The sequence below is a fragment of the Myotis myotis genome, unplaced genomic scaffold (genome assembly GCF_014108235.1).
Source record: "Myotis myotis isolate mMyoMyo1 unplaced genomic scaffold, mMyoMyo1.p scaffold_m19_p_2, whole genome shotgun sequence".
Lineage (NCBI taxonomy): Eukaryota > Metazoa > Chordata > Mammalia > Chiroptera > Vespertilionidae > Myotis > Myotis myotis.
In genome coordinates this window covers 47,874,906-47,895,409 of record NW_023416324.1, presented here as the reverse complement: position 1 = coordinate 47,895,409, position 20,504 = coordinate 47,874,906, and the positions used below count along the sequence as shown (strand labels likewise).

General features: G+C 44.8%; 1 protein-coding gene, 1 long non-coding RNA gene and 1 other non-coding gene across 6 annotated transcripts in view; 1 reads left to right on the top strand and 2 right to left on the bottom strand.

Annotated features, from left to right (window-relative positions):
* Window positions 1-20,504, top strand: part of GNG12 (G protein subunit gamma 12) — a 120,173-nt gene that overhangs the window by 69,992 nt on the left and 29,677 nt on the right. The window lies entirely within an intron of this gene.
* LOC118677068 lies at window positions 6,775-8,028 on the bottom strand. Its single transcript, XR_004974315.1, has 3 exons — window positions 7,949-8,028; window positions 7,531-7,588; window positions 6,775-6,935 (listed from the first exon to the last, which is right to left on the bottom strand). It is a non-coding gene; the product is annotated as an uncharacterized LOC118677068 (long non-coding RNA).
* On the bottom strand, window positions 18,131-18,237 carry LOC118677834. Its single transcript, XR_004974560.1, has one exon. It is a non-coding gene; the product is annotated as a U6 spliceosomal RNA (small nuclear RNA).

The following is a 20,504-nucleotide window of genomic DNA, read 5'->3' as shown; positions in this document are numbered from 1 at the left end:
GGCGCACTGCCTGTGCTGCTGGGCAGGGCTTCTCCCGTCAACCGGCACAGAGCGAAACCACCCGAGGGACAGGGCTGTTCTGGACGCAGGTTCCTGCTCTCCCTACTCGGGCCGGTGCTCCTTTTACTACCGATCCCGTCCAAGAATCTTTATTCACCGCTTTACTGAGAGCTAGGATTATGGCGCTGAGGGCAGTATGGGGGGCAGGGAAAGGCAAAAGAAGAGGGAGAAAGAAAATAGCAGTGAAGCATGAAGGCAGCTCCGGAGCATGAGTGACCATGGTGCTTTCGGTGCACGGGGGGGGGGGGACAGGCGGTGGTGGTGAGGGTTAGGGTTAGATGCCTGCCTGCCTGCCTGCCTCAGCTCCAGTTTATCTGAGCCAGAGCCTTGCTTGATGAGGTAAACGTCTTCCTACAGTTGCAATTGTTTTGGATCATGTGTTCATTGCAGAGCGTGAGTTGAAGCCCTGAGAGTATTTTTTAAAAAGGAGGTTTGTGTGTGTGTGTGTGTGTGTGTGTGTGTGTGTGTGTGTGTGTGTGTTTTATGCATTCGATTTATTTACGAAACACCCACTGTGTACTCAGTCGGGTCCCAGGTGCTGGGCGTTTAGAGGTGAGTGAGACATGGGTCTTGCTTTAATGCAGTTAGTAGGGAGGACAGTTGCCTGGACTGGCCATTGTAGGACAGTGAGGTCAGTGCACACCGTGAGGACGGTGGTGGCACTGTAGGCGGCCACTAATCCAGCCTGGGAGTCGCCAGGAAAAGAGTGGAAGCTGTGGTTTAATCAGATTGGGGATGTTTGTAGAGACATGGGGACATAAATGAGCGTTTCATGTCTAACAGTGTCTGGCACGTAGCAAACATGGGATGGGTGGCAGCTCACGTTATTTGTAGCTCCGACTAGTGAGGGATTAGCTGAGAATAGAGAGGATGTTGCTGAAATAAAGTAATGATACCTTAGCCAGCTGTCAGTTGCATCGAGGTAGGAATTGACAGTGTACAAAATCAACTGGAACAGGAATAGCTCATTGTCTTCAACATGGGTGCCACCTACAGTGGATTGGAGCCAGGTGTTGTCGTTAACTCATGTCTGGGTCCAACAAGAAAGAGCACTGATCCATTAGTGATGTCTGCCGTGGGTACAGGAGGGGGAAGGGACAGTGTACATCTGCCATCCTAAAATTAGTATCATTCAAATAACTGGGATCTGACCACATAAAACCTGTGATCCCCACCCCTGCACACTTGGCATTTTTCAGACAAACAGCAGCGCTCTGTTGGTGTGTGAAATGTTTTAAAGTAAGCAGTCATCCTTTCAAAGGGTCTGTTGAATCCAGGTACATTCAGACCAGTCTCCCATACCGGCTACCACCAGGCAGCTGCCCTCTTGTCATTGCTCAGAGCTGGAAGCAGGAATTCTGTTTCTCCCAATGGTAATGGAGAAAAGGAATATGTGTTAGGTTTTCTCTACGAGCTGGTGTAAGAAAAGGGCAGGCAATGGGAATATCCAGTGATTCAGGGCTTCCCATGAGAGGGCCCACCACATCCTTCAAGGTGGAGGGGAGACAGCAGTTCTTGTGTCTTGGTAGTAATTCTTGCTGAAAGACACTTGTGACACCAGTGCACCGGTACTTGTCACGCTTCACGGTCATTAACCTGACATCTCTGTTGTGCTGCGTTACATGTTGATTTGGGCTAGAAAAGCAGCCGTGAACTCCAAAAGGTGGGGAGAGGCACGTCTGGTACCGGGCTCAGCATGCTAGGTTTGGGAGAGCTTCCTGTCTGCTTGTTATTTTGGTTTGGCTCTTCTAGAATATCCACAGGATAATCCTTTCTGCCAATCTTAGAAATACAGGAGACATCATGCCTTTCATCCTGGAAAATTATATGGATACATCTTTTCAAGATGCTATTGCACGGGAACAAGAGCTAAGGGATGGCCTTTTAGGTTCCTACGTGTCCAGGGAGCTATTACAAGGAGAAGTACAAAGACAGGCATCTGGGTGCATGTATTTTGTACTAATGGTCCCAAACACGGTAACCCTGACCTTCTGGAAGGCCCCACCCTGGACAGTGGACAGTGTTCTCACAGAGCTGCCACTCTGCGGGCTCTGACGGAGCCTGGGCCCTGGAGCCCCAGACTGTCCTCACCACACATGGCCTGGCTGGTAGTGTTTGTCCTCCCCGAGCCATGGAAAGCTTTTCTCCACACATGCGGAGTCACTCCCAGAGGCAGACCATTAAATGGTCTCTCTGTGCCCCAGCAAGCAAGAGTCTTACCGACTCCGCCTTATTTTTGAACTATAGCTTTTACTTTTAAAGCGAATGTCATTCATTTATTTAGTGGCTAAAAAAAATATTTTAATGGCCCAAAATAAATATATATGCATAAATAAATAAATATGTATGTGCACAAAAATACAAATGGCCAGTCCTGGACGTTGTGATTTTTTTTTTCTACATATCTTTTTTGGGAAACAGGTAGAATATAAATGGATATATAGGAGTGTGTAACAAAAGCAGATGCATCTTTTTCAACGATGAGCAAAAAGAATTTCTTAATTTTATTTTGGAAGTATCAAATCATTACCTTCATAAAGTATCATAAAATATGAAAATACATCCAAGAAGAGGGTGGGAAATCTGTGCAAGTCACTGATGTAACTAAACGAAATCATGACATCGAAAAAACATACTCCACACACGCACGGCCAGCCTGATTGTGAATCTGAGAAATGAAGTGGCTCCATTAAGAGGGTAGATACATATGAATAGGATATTCTGAGAAATGAACAGGCTTGGAAACCTAACCCCCAGTTATAACGCTGTTTCTATGGGAAAATATGCTTTATAAGTACCTTCTTTGAAGCCAACTTTTGAAACCCTGCCGGTTTATAAGTTGGGGGCTCATGGTATAAAGCAATCACCTACTGCTCTGTAAAATTCCCAGCACTAGTCCATCGTCAAGCATTTATTAACTGCTGGGTAGATTACGCAGTGATAAGCATAGCAGGGCGAGGCCAAAGAAATAAAGGAGCGCTTCTGCCCTCAAGAAGCTTGTACCTCGCTGGAGAGAGAAGGCGTGCGTGCAGAGCCGCCCGAGAGTTTTCACAGTGCTGGGCCTGCAAAGCCATAGTCCTGCAGGCAGCGGTGCAGGAGGCCGTGAGGCCAGTGTGGTTAATCAGGAAAATGTGGGGCTCCACCGGCAAAGCATGTTCCCCATTCATTTGTAATCCCCCCAGGCACACCAAAGGCGCGCTCTCATTCTTCCTGCAGAGCCTGGCACAAGCGTGAAGGGATGGCGGCTGTGAATGTCACGTGACCCTTCCATGCTGAGCAATTCAAAACCACAAATGGCATGTGGCATTCCCTTATTAGGAAAGGTTCGCCTTTTTTCTTCCTTTCTTTCTTTTCTTTCTTTTTTTCTTTTCTTTTGTGTGTGTGTATGTGTGTTAAAGGAGGATTGGCTTTTGGCAGGCTGGTAGTGGTGTACCTCCCATCCCCAAAGTTCCAGCCCTGAAGTACGCTCTGGTGAACAGAGCTGTCTGAGATTTGGAGCCTGCCTTCTTGAGTTTTGGGTCATGGTCTGGGAAAATCTACAAATGGAACAGGCCTTAGCCAGTGACTCGGTTACCAGCAGGCAGGGTCTTTGCTCTATTTGTGAGGAGGAGCCGTTGTTTTTATTCCCCTCAAGCCTTGAGGTCACCAAAAGGGAGAAGAGACCTGGGGGGGGGGGGGGACATGGGGGGAGTTGGCTGTAAATTCCTGTGTCCAGGGCTGTGTCGCATCTCCCTGGGAAGGCTGACAGCCTGTGGAGAGGGGGACGGGGCTGAGGCTGGTCCGCCAGGTAAGGCATGCAGATCAACCACTGTGTCCTCATTGGAAACACCTACAATTGGACACTTGGCTCTGTTCCGCATATTGCCTCTGAGAAGTGCTTCCCAGGGGCTGTGGTCTGAAAATGCACTGAGCCTTCCTCATGCTGTTGTTCTTTAGCTTTTAGAAGCACTGATTCTGGTTACTCTTTATGCATTGGGGGGAGAAGGGAATGGTGTAATGTAAACCCTTCCTATCCAAAGGGTTTACATTAAAATAATAATAGTAATAATAATAATAATAAAGCAAACATTTGTCTAATGTTTACTATGTTTTAGCAACTAGAAGTGCTTCATATGATTTTCTCAGTTACTCCCCCTTACATCCCTGGAAGGGTTTTATTATCCCCCCCCCCCCCAGGATAGTATTTATTTATTTATTTATTTATTTATTTACTTACTTACTTACTTACTTTAAATTGATCTTTATTGTTGAAAATATTACAGATTCCCCCCATTAATCCCCTCTACCCTGCTCTCACACCCCCTCCCCCAAGGCCTTCCCCATACTATTGTAGGCCCATGGGCTATTCATATATATGCATATGCATCATTGGTTAATCTCTTCCCACCCCCACCTTCCCTCTGAAATACTTCAGTCTGTTTAGAAGGGTTTTCTTCTTATCCCCATTTTGCAGATGAGAAAACTGAGGCTTCGGGAGATTAAGTAACCAATCCAAAGCCTCACTGCTACTAAATGGCAAAGCCAGGATGCAAACCCAGAGCTGTCTGTGTCCATCTTTAATTGCCGGACTAGTCTTTCTCTGACACCTTTTTGAAATTCAGTTTCTTACAGATCTTATTACCTCTTCTTTATTCTCCTGCATTATTTAAGGAGGAGGGAGCTTCCCTCCAGCGGAGTGAGAAGAGGGAGAAGTCTTGGAAAAATAAGTCAGTGATGAATTTATTTTGAAAAATGAGGGCTTGTGAGGGAAGTGTTGAGCTGGCCTGCAGAGAGGGAGGCTATTCGGGGCCTCGCATGTGTTTCAGAAGAATGCGTGGAAACGAGGGGGAGAAACAGAAAGTAAACCAGGACAGGGCAGGTTCCAACGGAAGGAATTGTTACCATCAGCAAAGAAAGGGGAAGCTCTACCTTCAGAAGTGGCGTGTTAATGATTAGCGCTCTGCAAACGTTTCAGAGCTCACATGCCCTCAGCGGTATGCAGAACTCCCTCGTTTGGGGGGAGTTTTGCTTTCCAAAGAACAAAACCATGACATTTAATTCTGAGTTTCTGCATGGACTGGATGAAATCACGACTGGAAAAACAAGAATGGCGGTGCATGTTAATTATTTCAGGAACTCCTAGAGGGTGCAAATAAACCACCTGCCATCCAAGGAGACACTGCGGGCCTTCTCTCCTAGCTGCCCCAGACCCCTGTTCCCTTCCTCTCCCCTTTTTTTCTGTCTTGATTGAAGATCCCACATCCCCTGTGTTTCTCTGAAGGAAAAAAAAATGCATAAAGCAGATTTTTGTAAAGCAAACTGCCTCTTCCCAGAAGCCCACAGGTTCCTTCCTGTGCTTCTCTGACCTTCCTATGGAATTGATCTTTGATTGGCAGCCTGCCTCCTAACACGTTAGCCTTTCTGCCACCAGCATTTGAAAAGCCAGGGTATTTTTTGTTTGATCTTTAACCAAACTCTTAAATACCCAGGATTTCCCTCTTCAAAAGAACCATTTTGCAGGCAGAAGAATCCTTTTGAAAGTGAACTGTAGTCCACTTTGTATCTTCTCTCCCCTTTTTTCATCCCTAAAAGGAGGGATCGTTATTCCTGCCCTCCCCGCCTCTGTCCCCCCCCTCCCCCCCCCCACACACATACACAGACTAACAGTCTCTGGTTCTAATATAGCAAGTTTTGTAATGATTTGTCCTTGGCAGATTAGCATGCTGACACGTCACAACCACTCTCTGAGAGTTCCCACTTTGCCCCAGTGAGTAGAACTACATGCTCCACCATCCTTCTCGTGGCCAGCAGCCTCCAGTCCCACAGTATCTGTGCCTTGGCACAGGGAGCCGACATTGTTTGCATAGCGTACATTCCTGGACAACTAAACTAACCAATTTAACCTTCAGAGCATCCCCATCGGTTTGTGGGTGTTTGTTCCGGGGAGAGGGGGGTAAACGGTGGCTCTCATGGTTCACACATGATGCTACCCACACACGCACACGACATTCCAAATCTCTAGTGATCAGCTGAAAATTGCGTTGCTAAAATTCACAAGTGAAATCAAGTATTTAAGGTACTTCAGTGTTTTTGTCCAAAAGCCCATAGCTTCTTATAACACTTCCCACTCACCCCACTCCCATTATACGAGAACTTTTAAAAAATAGCCCCCATGTCATGTGAAATTAATCTTCATTCATTAAGATGCTATAATAGCACATCTTTCTTGAAATGCATTCTGATTATGGAGACTTTAAAATTCTTATCTCAAAGACCAAGTCTTGGACCACCCAACACTCAGAAAATTCTTAATGCTTTTAAAGCTGCCCATTAGGAGTTGGTTCCAGAAACGACATCAGGAACGATATGAGTAGGTTGAAACTTACCAGTTTCTCTTCCATTTTGAGTAAGTTTTAGCCCCTGGCTCTTTCCTCTCCCCCTTGCCCCCAAAATAAAACTTTTAAAATATGTTATTTGTTTTAGGGATGTCTAGCTGCCTTTTGCTTTCAAACTGGAAGTTAAGCCTTCTGCATCATCATCATCCCCACCTTCCTTTTATCTCCTTTCACCTTTCCCCACATTCAAAGAGAACAAATGTTTTAGAACCTTGACATCAAAATAAAATTGCAACCTCCCTGGATTGCTTACCGGTACATAATTTAAAAATCAAAACACCAACTGGTGGGTTTCAGCCAAACTCCCTATTTTTAGAACAAGCATTTAAAAATTGCAGATTTTATTTTAGGCCACACAGATGAACAGTGATGGGGGAGGCTCCTGGGCATGTCTCCGTCCCTCAGGCGGAGCTGGTGTGGCCACCTCCTGGCCTGGGTAGCTGCCTCCCTCCAGTTGCTTTTTCCAGCACAGCGACTTCTGAGCGTCTGACGGATTGGTAACTGGAAAGAAAGGATATTGCAGGCTTCATTTTAAAAAGAAAAGAAAAACCCCTAAAAGTGTAGTTCCTTTCAGTTCTAGTGAATTTGAGTGCTCATTGAGCTTGGGGGCAAAGTGGGGACTACATTTTTAATTAAGAATGGAGGAGAAAAGTTGTCTTCTGTTTCTTACAAGAGTCAACTTAATTATGCCTTTGTCAGCAGGTAGTTTATAGGGGAGTCGATTTTAAAAAAGGCAAAGGCTCTGGCCTTTAATTATCTCAGTTGGTATTCAGCTCTGGAAAGTTGGTGTACCTGCTGAGTATGTTAATTTAACCACTTTATAGTATCTGAACTCGCCATTCCCCACCCAAACCACCTCCCCAGAGAAAAGAAGGCGGGTAATACAGAAGAACTTTATACCTGCATATCTTCCCTTCTCAGTACTTTGGACATTAATTAAAATCTTTAGGTCAGGGTGGTTTTGTTTTTGTTGTTGTTGTTCGGGGGGGGGGGGGGGTGGAGGGGCTTCTTATGCAACTTCAAAGTCATTTATTCATTGATTTGCATATTCCTACTTTCCACAAATTCAATCAATGGATTTTTCCTAAGTACTTACTTTTTTATCAAGTGCAGGAATATAGACAGAGATGCCCTGCCTTTGAGGACCTTAGATTCTAGGAGGACAGAAAGACAAGTAAATAAGACTGTGCTAAGATTTACTAAGTGCACACCTGATACCCAGAAACGGGAGATGCTCATATAGATCTGTCTTTGCCAAGGGTTTCTCAGATGCACTTCCTTATTTGCCCCAAACCCTGTGAGATTTGGGGGGTTGGGCAGGGGGGGGGCGGAGATAGCATTTTCTTCAGTTTAGAGGATAGGAGGAAATCGAAATTCAAAGAAATGAAGCCACTTGTCGAAGGTTATAAAATTCCGGTGGAACCAGAACTCAGGGCACTTGGACCCCATGTCTGTCCGTCCTCTCCTTCCCTGTGCCATGCCACATGGTCGCGCTGCGACCTGGCAGCTTTTACCGTGGGAGAACCGAGGCCCAGACAAGGAAATGCCTTCTCCAAGTCACGCAGCTCATTCACATTGGATCTGGGACTAACGCCCGGGACTTGGTTCGTAGTGTATTCTTCAGTTCGGCAGTTCAGAGCAAAGCCTCCTGGGTCCCACGGCCAGTGCTGGTGGTAGGCTTGCTGTGTTGGCCTCTGCAGGAGCTAATTAGATGCATTTTCCATTGATAATGTATCCACTAGCACTTGGTTTGTCAGCTGCCTGTAAAAGCCTCTGTGAGACAGAGTTTGTATTTATTTCACAAACACGTATGTGCGTATACAGTTTACAAATATTAACTTATGCGTTCCTCAATACAACCTGAGAGGAAAGGTACTATTATATTCCTACCTTACAGGTGAGGAAGGAGGCACAGAGAACATGAGTGATTGGCCCTCAGTCACACAGCTGGTAAGTGGCTGAGCTGGTCCAGCCTGGGCACCACTCTGGCTGGTGTTTTAAATGGGCTGACATACACCCTTGGTGATATGCTAGGAGGGAGGGTTTGAAGCTAAAGAGGCCCGGGCTCAAAAGGCCCCTTCCTAGGTGTGTGATTTGGCACAAATGATTGACATTCTCTGGGCCTCACTCTTCCCATCTCTAACACGGGCCTAATGCACATGTGGTAGGGTTATAGTGAGGAGGATGAAATGGATAGCGTTTACATGGCCCGTCACAAAAACACCTGCGTCCTCCTAGCAGCTCCGTGGTTATACATTCTTGATTCTGTACCCGTTCTTGTTTCTATCTGTTTACATAAAGATATGTGGACTCTCTCCAGAGACCACAAATTGGCACCCCTTCTCATGAATGTTCTTTATCTACTGAAAGTCAATGATTTGGAGAGGTGCCCGATGGCGTGGGACACAGTGAAGAGGAAACACCACCCACCAGTAGCCTCTGTCTTTCCTCGGACTCCCTGAGAGTCACAGCTCAGGCTCGGGCTCACTTACAGCAAGCAGTTGGGAGTCACACATTTCTGCTGCTGAGCCTGGAACCATCTTGCTTAGAAGGCAACTGAGAAACCAGCATCTAAAAGCAAAGGTCTGGAGTCAGTCTACTGATCCCAGCACTGATTTGCTAGCTCCAATTTACTTAATTTTTTCATGCCTTACTTTGAAGTGGGGATGACAGGGTTAGTGTGAAGATAAAGTGGTCTTTGCATAGCCCTTAGCACAGTGCCTGCTATATAGAAAGAACCCAATAAATACTGTTTCTTATTGTCAGTATTATCATCATTCTAAAGCAATGCTTTTGAGAATTCTCTTTCTCTCTTCCTCTCCCCATCTCTCTCCTTCCTTTTCTTTCTCCCTCCCTCCTTCTGTCTCTCCCACCCCTCTCTCACATACCCAAAGTGGCTTATTATTATTATATTAGTTTATATTACTATTAAGATTGACCATTTTCAGTAGTCTACATATCAGTCCCATTTTCTTCATCTTCAGAAAATTATTTAGCATCCGACTGATGTTCCCAAGTCTCTTAGGGACCAATCCCTTTTTAAAAAAAAGCTTGATGGAAAAAAGGGGGTTCAATGGAAAGTAACCTCACAGGGAGATCTGATCATAAATTCCTAACTAGGCACCTCACGGTGGGTAGTCACTCCCCGGGCATATAAAGTCTTTAGTGAAAGGTTTATCGTCGCCTTCAGGAAGCCCATTGTTTCTGTGCATCAGGATAGCACACCTATGAAATACACCGTAACCACCCCCAGGGGAGCCACCATCTTGACTGGCCTGCAAGTTGATTCCTCCCACTTTCATGTAGTCTTCCTTGCAGGTCTCCTTCATCTCACATGCATAAAAGAAACGGCAAACGGTTACTCTCTGACACATTTTTCTCAGTCTGTTGAGATCTCACTTCCAGGTGTATCCTGTTTGGCTCAAACAAATTTTTATAAAAATTCTCTACAGGTTTGGACATTTCTTACGTAGACATGCCCTGCCTCATAACTTAGCTCCTGTTTCCAAAGACAAAAAGATTCCTTTTACTGATGAGCAGAAATATAGAAATAGCTTAAGCATTACAGCAGCCTTTATTACTCGCCCTTTTGAGTTTTCTGAAGCTTTAAAAATATATGTCAAATTTAAATAGGGCTTCTTTGTGCATGTGGGACAAGGTTAAGGAGCAAATTTACACAAAGGCAGACGAGTAAACCTAAACTGTCCGCTTACCCTGGGGCCTCACCCACCGTGCAAAGGGTCCTCCTCTCTAAAAGGCCTCCTCCTTATCTAATCCAGCCCTATCTAGGTTTCACTCCTGTTCTGTTGCTTTAGGCCAGTGATGGCGAACCTTTTGAGCTCGGCGTGTCAGCATTTTGAAAAATCCTAACTTAACTCTGGTGCTGTGTCACATATAGAAATTTTTTGCTATTTGCAACCATAGTAAAGCAAAGATTTATATTTTTGATATTTATTTTATATATTTAAATGCCATTTAACAAAGAAAAATCAACCAAAAAAATGAGTTCGCGTGTCACCTCTGACACGCGTGTCATAGGTTCGCCATCACTGCTTTAGGCTGTATCTGCAGCAAATACAAGAAACTTCGGTGCCATGGAATTAGGTGCAGTTTTTATTACTTACTAACAAGCATGCGTTGCATTTTGTTTCATTTAATTGGGCTGTGATGTTGTTTTGCCTACGCCGAGCTGACAGTGGCAAGACGAACCTTGCTTCTGCTTCGGGTACGAGGTACAATACGTACTAAACCTTGATGCTGAGAATCCAAGATTTAAATTCCTAAAATACTAGAGGGCATTTTTTCACCCAGCTTCCCATTCCTTCCTTACTTCAGATTCCGGGAAGGTGACTTGGTGATAATGTTCCACCCAGAGACACTATTGTTAGCAAACCCAGTGTTACTGAGAGTTTTATAATAAGCAATCAGAGACTTTTGTTCTTGTATCTTTACTCTTCTAATGAGTAAAACACCAATATTATACATGCCATCATCAGAATATTTATGGTACCAACTTGCCATCTAATACATGTTTATTGTTTTTCTTTAAATCTATTTCAAATGAACCCATTTGTTAATTTAGCCATTTCTCAAACAATGCCATCCTTAAAACCATTGGTCTAGTATGTCATTATCGTCTCCTAATAAACATTAAGGTAAATATTAGTTATTAAAATAAAGAATGTATGACTGTGTACTAGTACCACCAAAAGTCACTGTCTGTTCCAAAGACTGGAAAATCGCATTTTGATGCAGAGACCCATCAGAGGGTATAATTTGCTGTTTCTTTTTTGAGGTAATATGTGTCACTTTGAACACAATGTTCTGCACTAGTTTTCTTCATCTTCTTTGGACTCTACCTATCATTTGGGCCCCACTGACCATTCTTTGTGTTCCTCTATTGAGATAATAGTCACACTGACTCAGAGAGCCATGGTGGGGACGGAAGCTCTGTGCTCAGTGCCTGGCACAGAGTGAGGGGCTGTCTCTCCTCTTTGTGTGGGAGTTTGCTTCCCAACTCAGTTCGTCAAATTCTTGGGATCAGAGAATTCCTGAATTCTTTCGTGAACGTATTGTAATAGCAGCCTGTCTTCAGAAGATGCCCAGCACGTATCTATGTAAATGATTAAACATGTGGTGGTTGTAGAAGTCAGGGGAAATAGCAGAGACTGGGGTCGGGAGGATAACACATATCTTGGTGGCAGTGTATTCGTGCACGGTGATGTGGATGAGTCCCTTTGGTGACTCCCTTCTTCAAGGCATTCCTGAAAGGCCATGGGAGACTCTCTCTGCCTAGTTCCCCCTCATTCATGCTGCCTCTAGGTGGAGAAGGAAAAAGAACTGAAATTCAGTCTCAGGAATTTGGGAGTTCTTTCATATATATATATATATATATATATATATATATATATATATATATATATTTGACTTAAAGAGGAAGGGAGAGGGAGAGAGAGATAGAAACATCACTGATGAGAGATAATCATCCATCGGCTGCCTCCTACATGCCCCTCACTGGGGATTGAGCCTGTACCCTGGGCATGTGCTCTGACCAGGAATCAAACCTTGACCTCCTAGTTCATAGGTCAACACTCAACCACTGAGCCACGCAGGTCAGGCAGGACTTTGAGGTTTTTAATACCTAAACTTATCATTGGTCCCATCACCTGCCTGAAACGTTGGGACACCTTTCCCAAAGATGGCTTACCCTGGGGTCGGACTCAGATGCTCGAGGACCCAGGCCAGGACAGCAGAGCTGTGAGTGAGGCTGGTCCACCTGGGATCTGCAGCCTCAAGGGAGTGTGCCTTTGGAAAGAAGCCAGAAACCTGGACTTTTAAGTGAAAAAGCCCAATTTCTAAATGTTGGCTTCATTTGTTGTTGTTGTCTAAATAATTCTCTGCGGGCCAAGTAAAACAAGCCTGTAGGCCAGCTTCTACCCACCAGCTGCCAGTTTGTGACTTTTGACTTAGATTTTGCTTCCTTGATGGATTTTAGAGTTTGCCCTTAGACAGACATTTTCTCAATAATGTATTCCAATGTCAAACAGCTATTCTAATTGTTGTAAACTCTAAGAATGCTGGAATGGAGGGGTGATTTGTAACTTTGGTGGCCAGCGCCTTCAAAATCTGAGGTTGTGCTCTTGGACCTAAAGCAGAGGCTGAAATTTTGTCCCTCTTTGCAAACAAAGGAAACAGGTGCCAGGTAACTTGGTAGGGACTTTGGTTTAGGATATGGTGAACTTTCTTCCAGGAACTTTAAAAACAGCTTGAAAGAAAAGTTCATGTTGGCTGCACTTGTCAATGACATTATACAAGAAAATCATGACCTTAAAGTCCAGGTGTGCAATCAGTCAGAATAGCCAGGAACTCTCATTTGTTTATTCTTCCCAAAGGCCAAAGAAGCTTTAAAAAGCAAACCAAAAAAATGTAAATTGTAAGAAATGCTTTTTAATTCTCAGAACTAATCTTTAAGAAGTATTTCTCTAAACCCACTGTGTGGGAAAACATATTTGCCAATGTCATATCTGATAAGGGCCTAATCTCCAAAATTTATAGGGAACTCATACAACTTAACAAAAGGAAGATAAACAATCCAATCAAAAAATGGGCAAAGGACCTAAATAGACACCTTTCAAAAGAGGACATTCAGAAGGCCAAGAGACATATGAAAACATGCTCAAAGTCACTAATCATCTGAGAGATGCAAATCAAAACAACAATGAGGTACCATCTCACACCTGTCAGACTGGCTATCATCAACAAATCAACAAACGACAAGTGCTGGAGAGGATGTGGAGAAAAAGGAACACTTGTGCACTGCTGGTGGGAATGCTGACTGGTGCAGCCACTATGGAAGACAGTATGGAGTTTCCTTAAAAAACTGAAAATGGAACTCCCATTTGACCCTGTGATCCCACTTCTAGGAATATATCCCAAGAAACCAGAAACACCAATCAGAAAGGATACATGCACCCCTATGTTCATAGCAGCACAATTCACCATAGCTAAGATCTGGAAACAGCCTAAGTGCCCATCAGTAGATGAATGGATTAGAAAACTGTGGTACATCTACACGATGGAATACTATGCTGCTCTAAAAAGGAAGGAACTCTTACCATTTGCAACGTCATGGATGGAACTGGAGGGCATTATGCTAAGTGAAATAAGCCAGTCAATGAAGGAAAAATACCACATGATCTCACTCATTCATGGATAATAGAGACCATTATAAACTTTTGAACAATAATAGATACAGAGGCAGAGCTGCCTCAAACAGATTGTCAAACTGCAGCGGGAAGGCCGGGGAGGGTTGGGGGGCAGGAGGTAGGGGGGTAAGAGATCAACTAAAGGACTTGTATGCATGCATATAAGCATAACCAATGGACATAAGACACTGGGGGATAGGGGAGGCTGGGGGACTGTCTAGGGCGGGGGGATAAAATGGACACATATGTAATACCCTTTGTAATACTTTAAGCAATAAAAAATAAAAATAAAAAAAAATAATATTTTCAACAAATGGTGCTGGGAAACCTGGATATCCATATACACCATATGCAAAAATTAATTCACTGTAAGAGCTAAAATTACAAGACTCTTAAAATAAACATAAATAAAAATAAAAATAAAAAGAAGTATTTCTCTGTCTCCTTTCCCCACTATCTACACTAATAAAAGAGAAAGATGCAAATTGACTGTATCTTTGCGACACCCACCAGCCAATCAAGAGTGAGCATGCAAATTAACCCAACAAAGATGGCAGGTTAATGTGCAGACAGAGGCGCCGAGCGGCCAGGGGTGGGGCCTCTGGGCAGCGTGGGAAGGCAGAAAGGCTGCTCTGACAGGAGCAAAGGTGGTGCCAGCAGCCAGGGGAAGGAAGGACCATTTTTGTATGAATTTTTGTGCATCGGGCCTCTAGTATATTTTATAAAAATGAACTGAGGTCAAATTAGCTAAGCTATATGATTAATGCATGACTTACATACCCAAGTCGAAGTGGAAATAAACAACATGGAGATGTATTTGAAGGAGTCATTTGTTTAAAAAAAAATCTCTTTTAAGAACTAGTGGATGGCCTGGCTGGTGTTGCTTAGTGGTAGAGCGTAGACCCATGAACTAGGAGATCATGATTTGATTCCCGGTCAGGGCACATGTCCAGTTGCAGGCTTAATCCCTAGTAGGGGGCATGCAGGAGGAAGCTGATCAATGATTCGCTCTCATCATTAATGTTTCTATCTCTCCCCTCTCCCTTCCTCTTCTGAAATGAATAAAAAGACATATATTTTTAAATAATCACAAGAAAATCATCATTTGGGGGAAAAAAAAAAGAGCTAGTGGATGAAAGTATAAAACAGGTGATTTCCTATTTGTTCATGGACTGCTATTAGGTTATAGATGAGGTGGACTTCTGAGTGAAGTCAGGAGCTTTCTTGACTCTAGTTCAGAGGTTGGCACACTTCTCTCTGAGAGCCAGCTGGTAACTATTATAGGCTGTTTGGACTATCCAGGCTCTGTCCCAACTACTCAGTTCTGCCGGCAAAGTGGATAATACATAAGCAAGTGGGCATTCTATGTTTCAATAAAACTTTATTTGCCAATAATATGACTGCAGACAGGATTTGGCCCATAGGCTGTAACTTGCAGACCCTTGCTCTAGGTAGGTGAGAAAGAACTACGGAAGACTTAATTATATTTGTTTATGTGTTATATGCTTACTAGAGCCCCAGTGCATGAATTTGTGCACGGGTGGGGTCCCTTGGCCTGGCTGGCGATCAGGACCATCTCACCCAGTCCTAGTTGGGGCCGGCCAGAAGGGGGAGCAGGAGGTTGGCTGTGGGAGCACACTGACCACCTAGCTGGCTGGGGGGGAGGGACCACGGGAGATTGGCTGTGGGAGTACTGACCTCCAGAGGGCAGCTCCTGCATTGAGCATCTGTCCCCTGGTGGTCGGTGCACATTAGAGTGACCGGTCCACAGATCGTTCGGTCAACTGGTCATAACGGTCGCTTAGGCTTTTATATATACAGTGGGGCCTTGACTTACGAGTTTAATTTGTTCTGTGACGGAGCTCGTAACTCAAATTACTCGTATTTCAAATCATAAAGTGAACGAGTGAGACACGTGATGCTGGGCTGATGTGGCGTTCACTGTGACGTTCGCTGCGCCATCTAGCGGTGGGGTATCTGAAGCTGGCTCGTAACCCGAATTTTAGCTCGCAGCTCTAAGCAAAAAGTCGGCCAAGAGACGGCTCGTATCTCGAAAAACTCGTTAGTCAGGACACTCGTAAGTCAAGGCCCCAATGTATATAGGTTTTTCTCGCTCAAAACAATAATAACAAAAGAATATTTATAGTCCTACTTAGCAAATTAACTTTGCTTTCTATGTTCTGACCACTCTGTCCATTTCCATGTATAACTTTTATGTAGCTTAGAATAGCATGGGTAAAACTATTTTATTTAATGTAATAACTTAAATATTTTAATATAGCAATACAACCTACATAACATATACTTTCAGTGGCATAGGATTCTCCATCTGGCTGACATGCTGTAATTTATCCATTTCTACATGTTATAAATTTTTATTTTCTTCATTTTAAATATTTTAATCAATATGCCACAGTGAATATCTCTATACATATGCCTTTTACTTTGGATTATTTCCTAAGGATAAATACCCTGGGTTGGGATTATTGGTTCAAAAGATATGAATTTTTTTTGCCCAGCCTAGTGGCTCAATGGTTGAGCATCGACCTATGAGCCAGGAGGTCACAGTTTGATTCCTGGGCACATGCCTGAGTTGTGGGCTCAACCCCCAGTAGGGGGCGTGAAGGAGACAGCCAATCAATGATTCTCTCTCATCATTGATGTTTCTATCTCTCTCTCTCCCTCTCCAAAATCAATAATATATATATATATATATATATATATATATATATATATAAATATATTTCTTTATTGATTTCAGAGAGGAAGGGAGAAGAGAGAGAGAGAAACATCAACGATGAGAGAGAATCACCGATTGGCCGCCTCCCGCACACCCCCCACCGGGGATGGAACCCACAACCCAGGCACGTGCCCCTGGCCGGAATCGAACCTGGGACCCATTGGTCCGCAGGCCGACGCTCTATCCACTGACCCAAGCCGGCCAGGGCAATAAAAATATATTTTTAAAAAATATATGAACATTTTTTTCTCTTTGAAAAGTATTGAAAAGTGTTTTTAAAAGAGTTGTGACTACGGACAAGCCTACAGCAGTTTGGTTTCACAGGGGCCTTCACGGCCACATTAGACTCAGATTAAGCATGTCCTTTAGTCTCTGAATATGTGGCCTCACTGTGTCTGTTCGAGCCCAGCTCTGGTTTGCTAGCCTGCCGGAGTGGAAACACACTTCCCTCCCTCACCCCCGGGGCTCATCTGCCTCAGTAATGGGAGGGTCATGAGGAGTAAATCTCTAACTTTCCAAGTAGACAACTCTGAAGCAGGCTCTTCCTTTGAAGTCATAGGTCTTGAACACCATTTCCAAAAGGCCAGCCCTGGTGCCCTGGGCATGGAGCACACATGCCCATACAACACCCATAACAAGTTTTATCACCTTTATAAGGTTGGCCTTGCCTCCCTGCCGTACCCCTGGAGCATCACGTGGGGCCTGGCATGAATAGGTGCCCAGTAAACTTAGGTTGTATTGCAATCTTGCCCCTGCATGGAAAACCTGCCGGGCGTTGGTGGTCAGTGGATACAAAGAAGGTTGTAAGGACTTGCTCTGTTCTCCAGCAGAGACTGGAATTAAGGTGGTCTTCTGAGCCTGGAACTGGTGAAAAGCCAAACACAATGGAAGAGACGGTATTCCTGGGGCAGTGGCAGACAAAAAACACGTAGAATATGCCAGGGAGTGATCCACGTTTAGAAGGAAATTGAAGCAAAATTAGAGGAAACAAAGTGACAGGTGAGGTAGGGTGATGGTTCTTTCAGGCAGGGCAATCAAGAAAGGCCTTCCTGAGAAGGCGCTGTGAGCAGAAAACTGAGAAAACGAAGAGGATAACCCATGCACATATCTAAGGAAAGAGCATTCCAGGCAGGGGAACAGCATATGCTAAGGCCCTGTGGCGGGAGTAGGCCTTGTACATTTATGGGAAAGCTAGTAAACCACAAGAATTAGGAGAGTGGGAGACAAGACGGGAGTAGTGGCCACAGGCCAGATCTAAGGTCTCATAAACCGTGTAAAGAACTTGGAATTATTCTAGGAATGATGGGAAACCACTGAAGGATTGGAGAAAAAAAGAACAATGTGATCAGATTGAATTTAGAAAGCTTCCCTCCAGCTGCTGATTGTGAAATAAACTGTAGGGCAGCGGGAGAGAAATGGGAAAGGCCAACTAAAAGGCCATCGCAGGAGTCTAGGAGAGAGATGAGGGTGGCCTGGACCACGCTGGGAGCAGGGAGTTGCTATAGAGAAGCCTCGGTTCAGGATGTGTTTTTGTAGGTGGTGCCAGCAGAGCTACCTCTGGGGTTAAGAGGAAGAAAGGAGTCAAAATGACTCCAAGTGTTTGGGGCCTGAGCATTTGGGCGAGTGGTGTTGCCATTTTAGAAATGGGGAATGCCAAGGGAGGAAAGATTTTGGCCGACACGGGGGGAAGAATTGGAGGTGGTTTACACATGTTAAGTTTGAGGTGTGTTTTATTTTTTATTTTAATTTTTTAAAATATGGAACGTTTCACGAATTTGCATGTCATCCTTGCACAGGGGCAATGCCAGTTTTCTCTGTATCCTTCCAATTTTAGTATATGTGCTGCCAAAGTGAGCACTGAGGTGTGTTTTAGAGACAGCCAAGTGGAGATGTTAAGCAGGCAGGTGGGTATTAGAAGCCAGAGCTCCAAGGGGAGGTCGAGGCTGGAGGTAACCAGAGAGAGGGCTCAGGATCATGGGAAAGACTTGGCGTGGACTGGAGCGAGCTGTGTGGACAGTGACCACGCCGGTGGTATTCACCTCTGTGCCCAGCACGACCGTTCGGTCTGTGTCTGATGTGTCAATTAGTCTGTGGCTATTCAGCTGTTGCATGATGAATGTGGTTTAGTGCAAAACAAAAATCACTAACCGAAAAGTGGCTTTATTATTCCAAACAAAAAATAGAAACCTGGTGTGTAGTTTCTTAAGAAATGATTGGCATGTGATAAAATCAGAGCTTGAAGCCATTTAATGGAAAAGTTCAAAGTGTGTGGACAGAGGGTGGTAAGGGGAGCAGACGGGGTATTGCCAAGGCGGAGAGCATGTTCCTAGGAGCCGCACATCGACTGTAACCTGAATAAGTAAGGCCTTGAACGTCAGCGCTCTTGTTCAAGTATATGGAGATGTTGCTGTTAATAAAATAAAAGAGAACAACATTTCTGTTAATATTTTGTCATTGTGTATTTTTGTAACAGGGGATTCCCAAAGAACAACTGTCTTTGGAGGGCAGAGAGTTTAGTGAGTGTCTGTACATTCAGAGGAGTCTTCATAAGGAAATGAGTGACAAACATGGATCTAATCCGGGCCCCTTGCTTTACTGATACAGAAAGGGAAGGGGAGCGGGATTAAGGGATTGGCTTAATTATGCAGCTAATTAACGATTGGGCTTGGAATGACCCTAGGTCTCCTTAACCTGGGCCCAAAGCTCTTTCCACCACCCAGAGGCCTGTTCTGTCTTTCAGAACCAACTTTCTTCAGACCAATTAACAAGGCGTTGCCTTAGAACAGAAACCATTCATATTTGGCTATGGGACTATTTTAGTGATTTATTTTTGCTAATGATTTAATATGAGAATTATAATTAAATTTTGCTTTTAGCTAATTTCAAAACCCATGTACAATTCCCGAAGCACATTCCATTTGACAATACAAAAGAAGGATCCCTGAAAGTAAGATTTTAATTTTCAGTAGATAATTTGCCAGCATCCGTTCAGACCTTGGCCGTGCGAACTCACTCCTCCAAGCCTCAGTTTCTGCATCTGCAAACTGGGGAGTGAGCTGCTGACCCTCCAGGGTTATTGTGGACATCAGAAAGCACACACGCATCTGATGCCTGCACAGACAAGGCCTTGGGGAAAGAGGTGAGACCATGTCATCTTACATATGAAGAAACTGAGGCAGATTGGAAGGGACCCAAAGAAACCATCCCGAGTCTAGCCTGGAGTCCAGTCCCCTAGGTTTTAATTACCCGCCAACTCATTCCCTATCTCCCGATGTTCCTGGCTCCTGTCTTCCCCAGGCTCTGCTTGCCAGGAAGTTGGCGGTCCATTACCACACGGACCGTTTCCCTGGCAGAGAAGGTGGCCCCGTGAGGGGCCCCTGTCCCGGGGGCAGGCGTCAGGAGTCTGAGCCTGTGGGCTGCCTGCGCAAGTTTCGCTGAAGCTGCCCCAGTGGCTCCATTACTCACACATCCCTGCCACACTGCAGCTGGCCCTGGCCCAAGCACAAGTTCATTTACATAGTTGCACAACAGGAAGCTGGTCCAGCGCTAAGAGCCACTCTGGCCCACTGAGAGCAAATTGCCTCAGGTGCCCCGGGTGCTGGAGCCCTGGGCTGTCTCCTCAGCTTCCCCTTCTGCATCAGGGAGCAGCAGCCTTCTCCTGCAGCTGGGAGGAGGGCTTGACATTTTGACGTTCGTTGTTGTTGATGTTTTATGGGGGTTTTTTGGAGGGTGGGGAGTTGCTTTTGTCAACTGTCACATGTTTGGCAGGCATGACCGGAAAGGGGGGTGGGGGCTGCTGCATCAGGCAGGAAGGGGGTGCCTTTTGTGGAGTCAGTTCCTGCAGTTCTCCCACAGTGGCTGCAAGTGAAACGGCAGATGCGTGAGTCACTCCGTAAGATGGGAACAGGAAGGCGTCCTGTTAATGCCAAGCCATTTTCAGTTCAAGTATGAGAATCTATCCCCATAAAAAGTCAGCCTGCACCTCCCTCCTTTCCCTGAGCGTGGTGGGTCCAGCACCTGGATCTGTCCCTCGGGGAGGAAGTCTCAGCTTGGGTTGGTGATCTGGAAATGGGCTCTGGTGTCCTCAGGCTGCTTCTGTTACTGAATCAGAAAACCTTCTTGGCC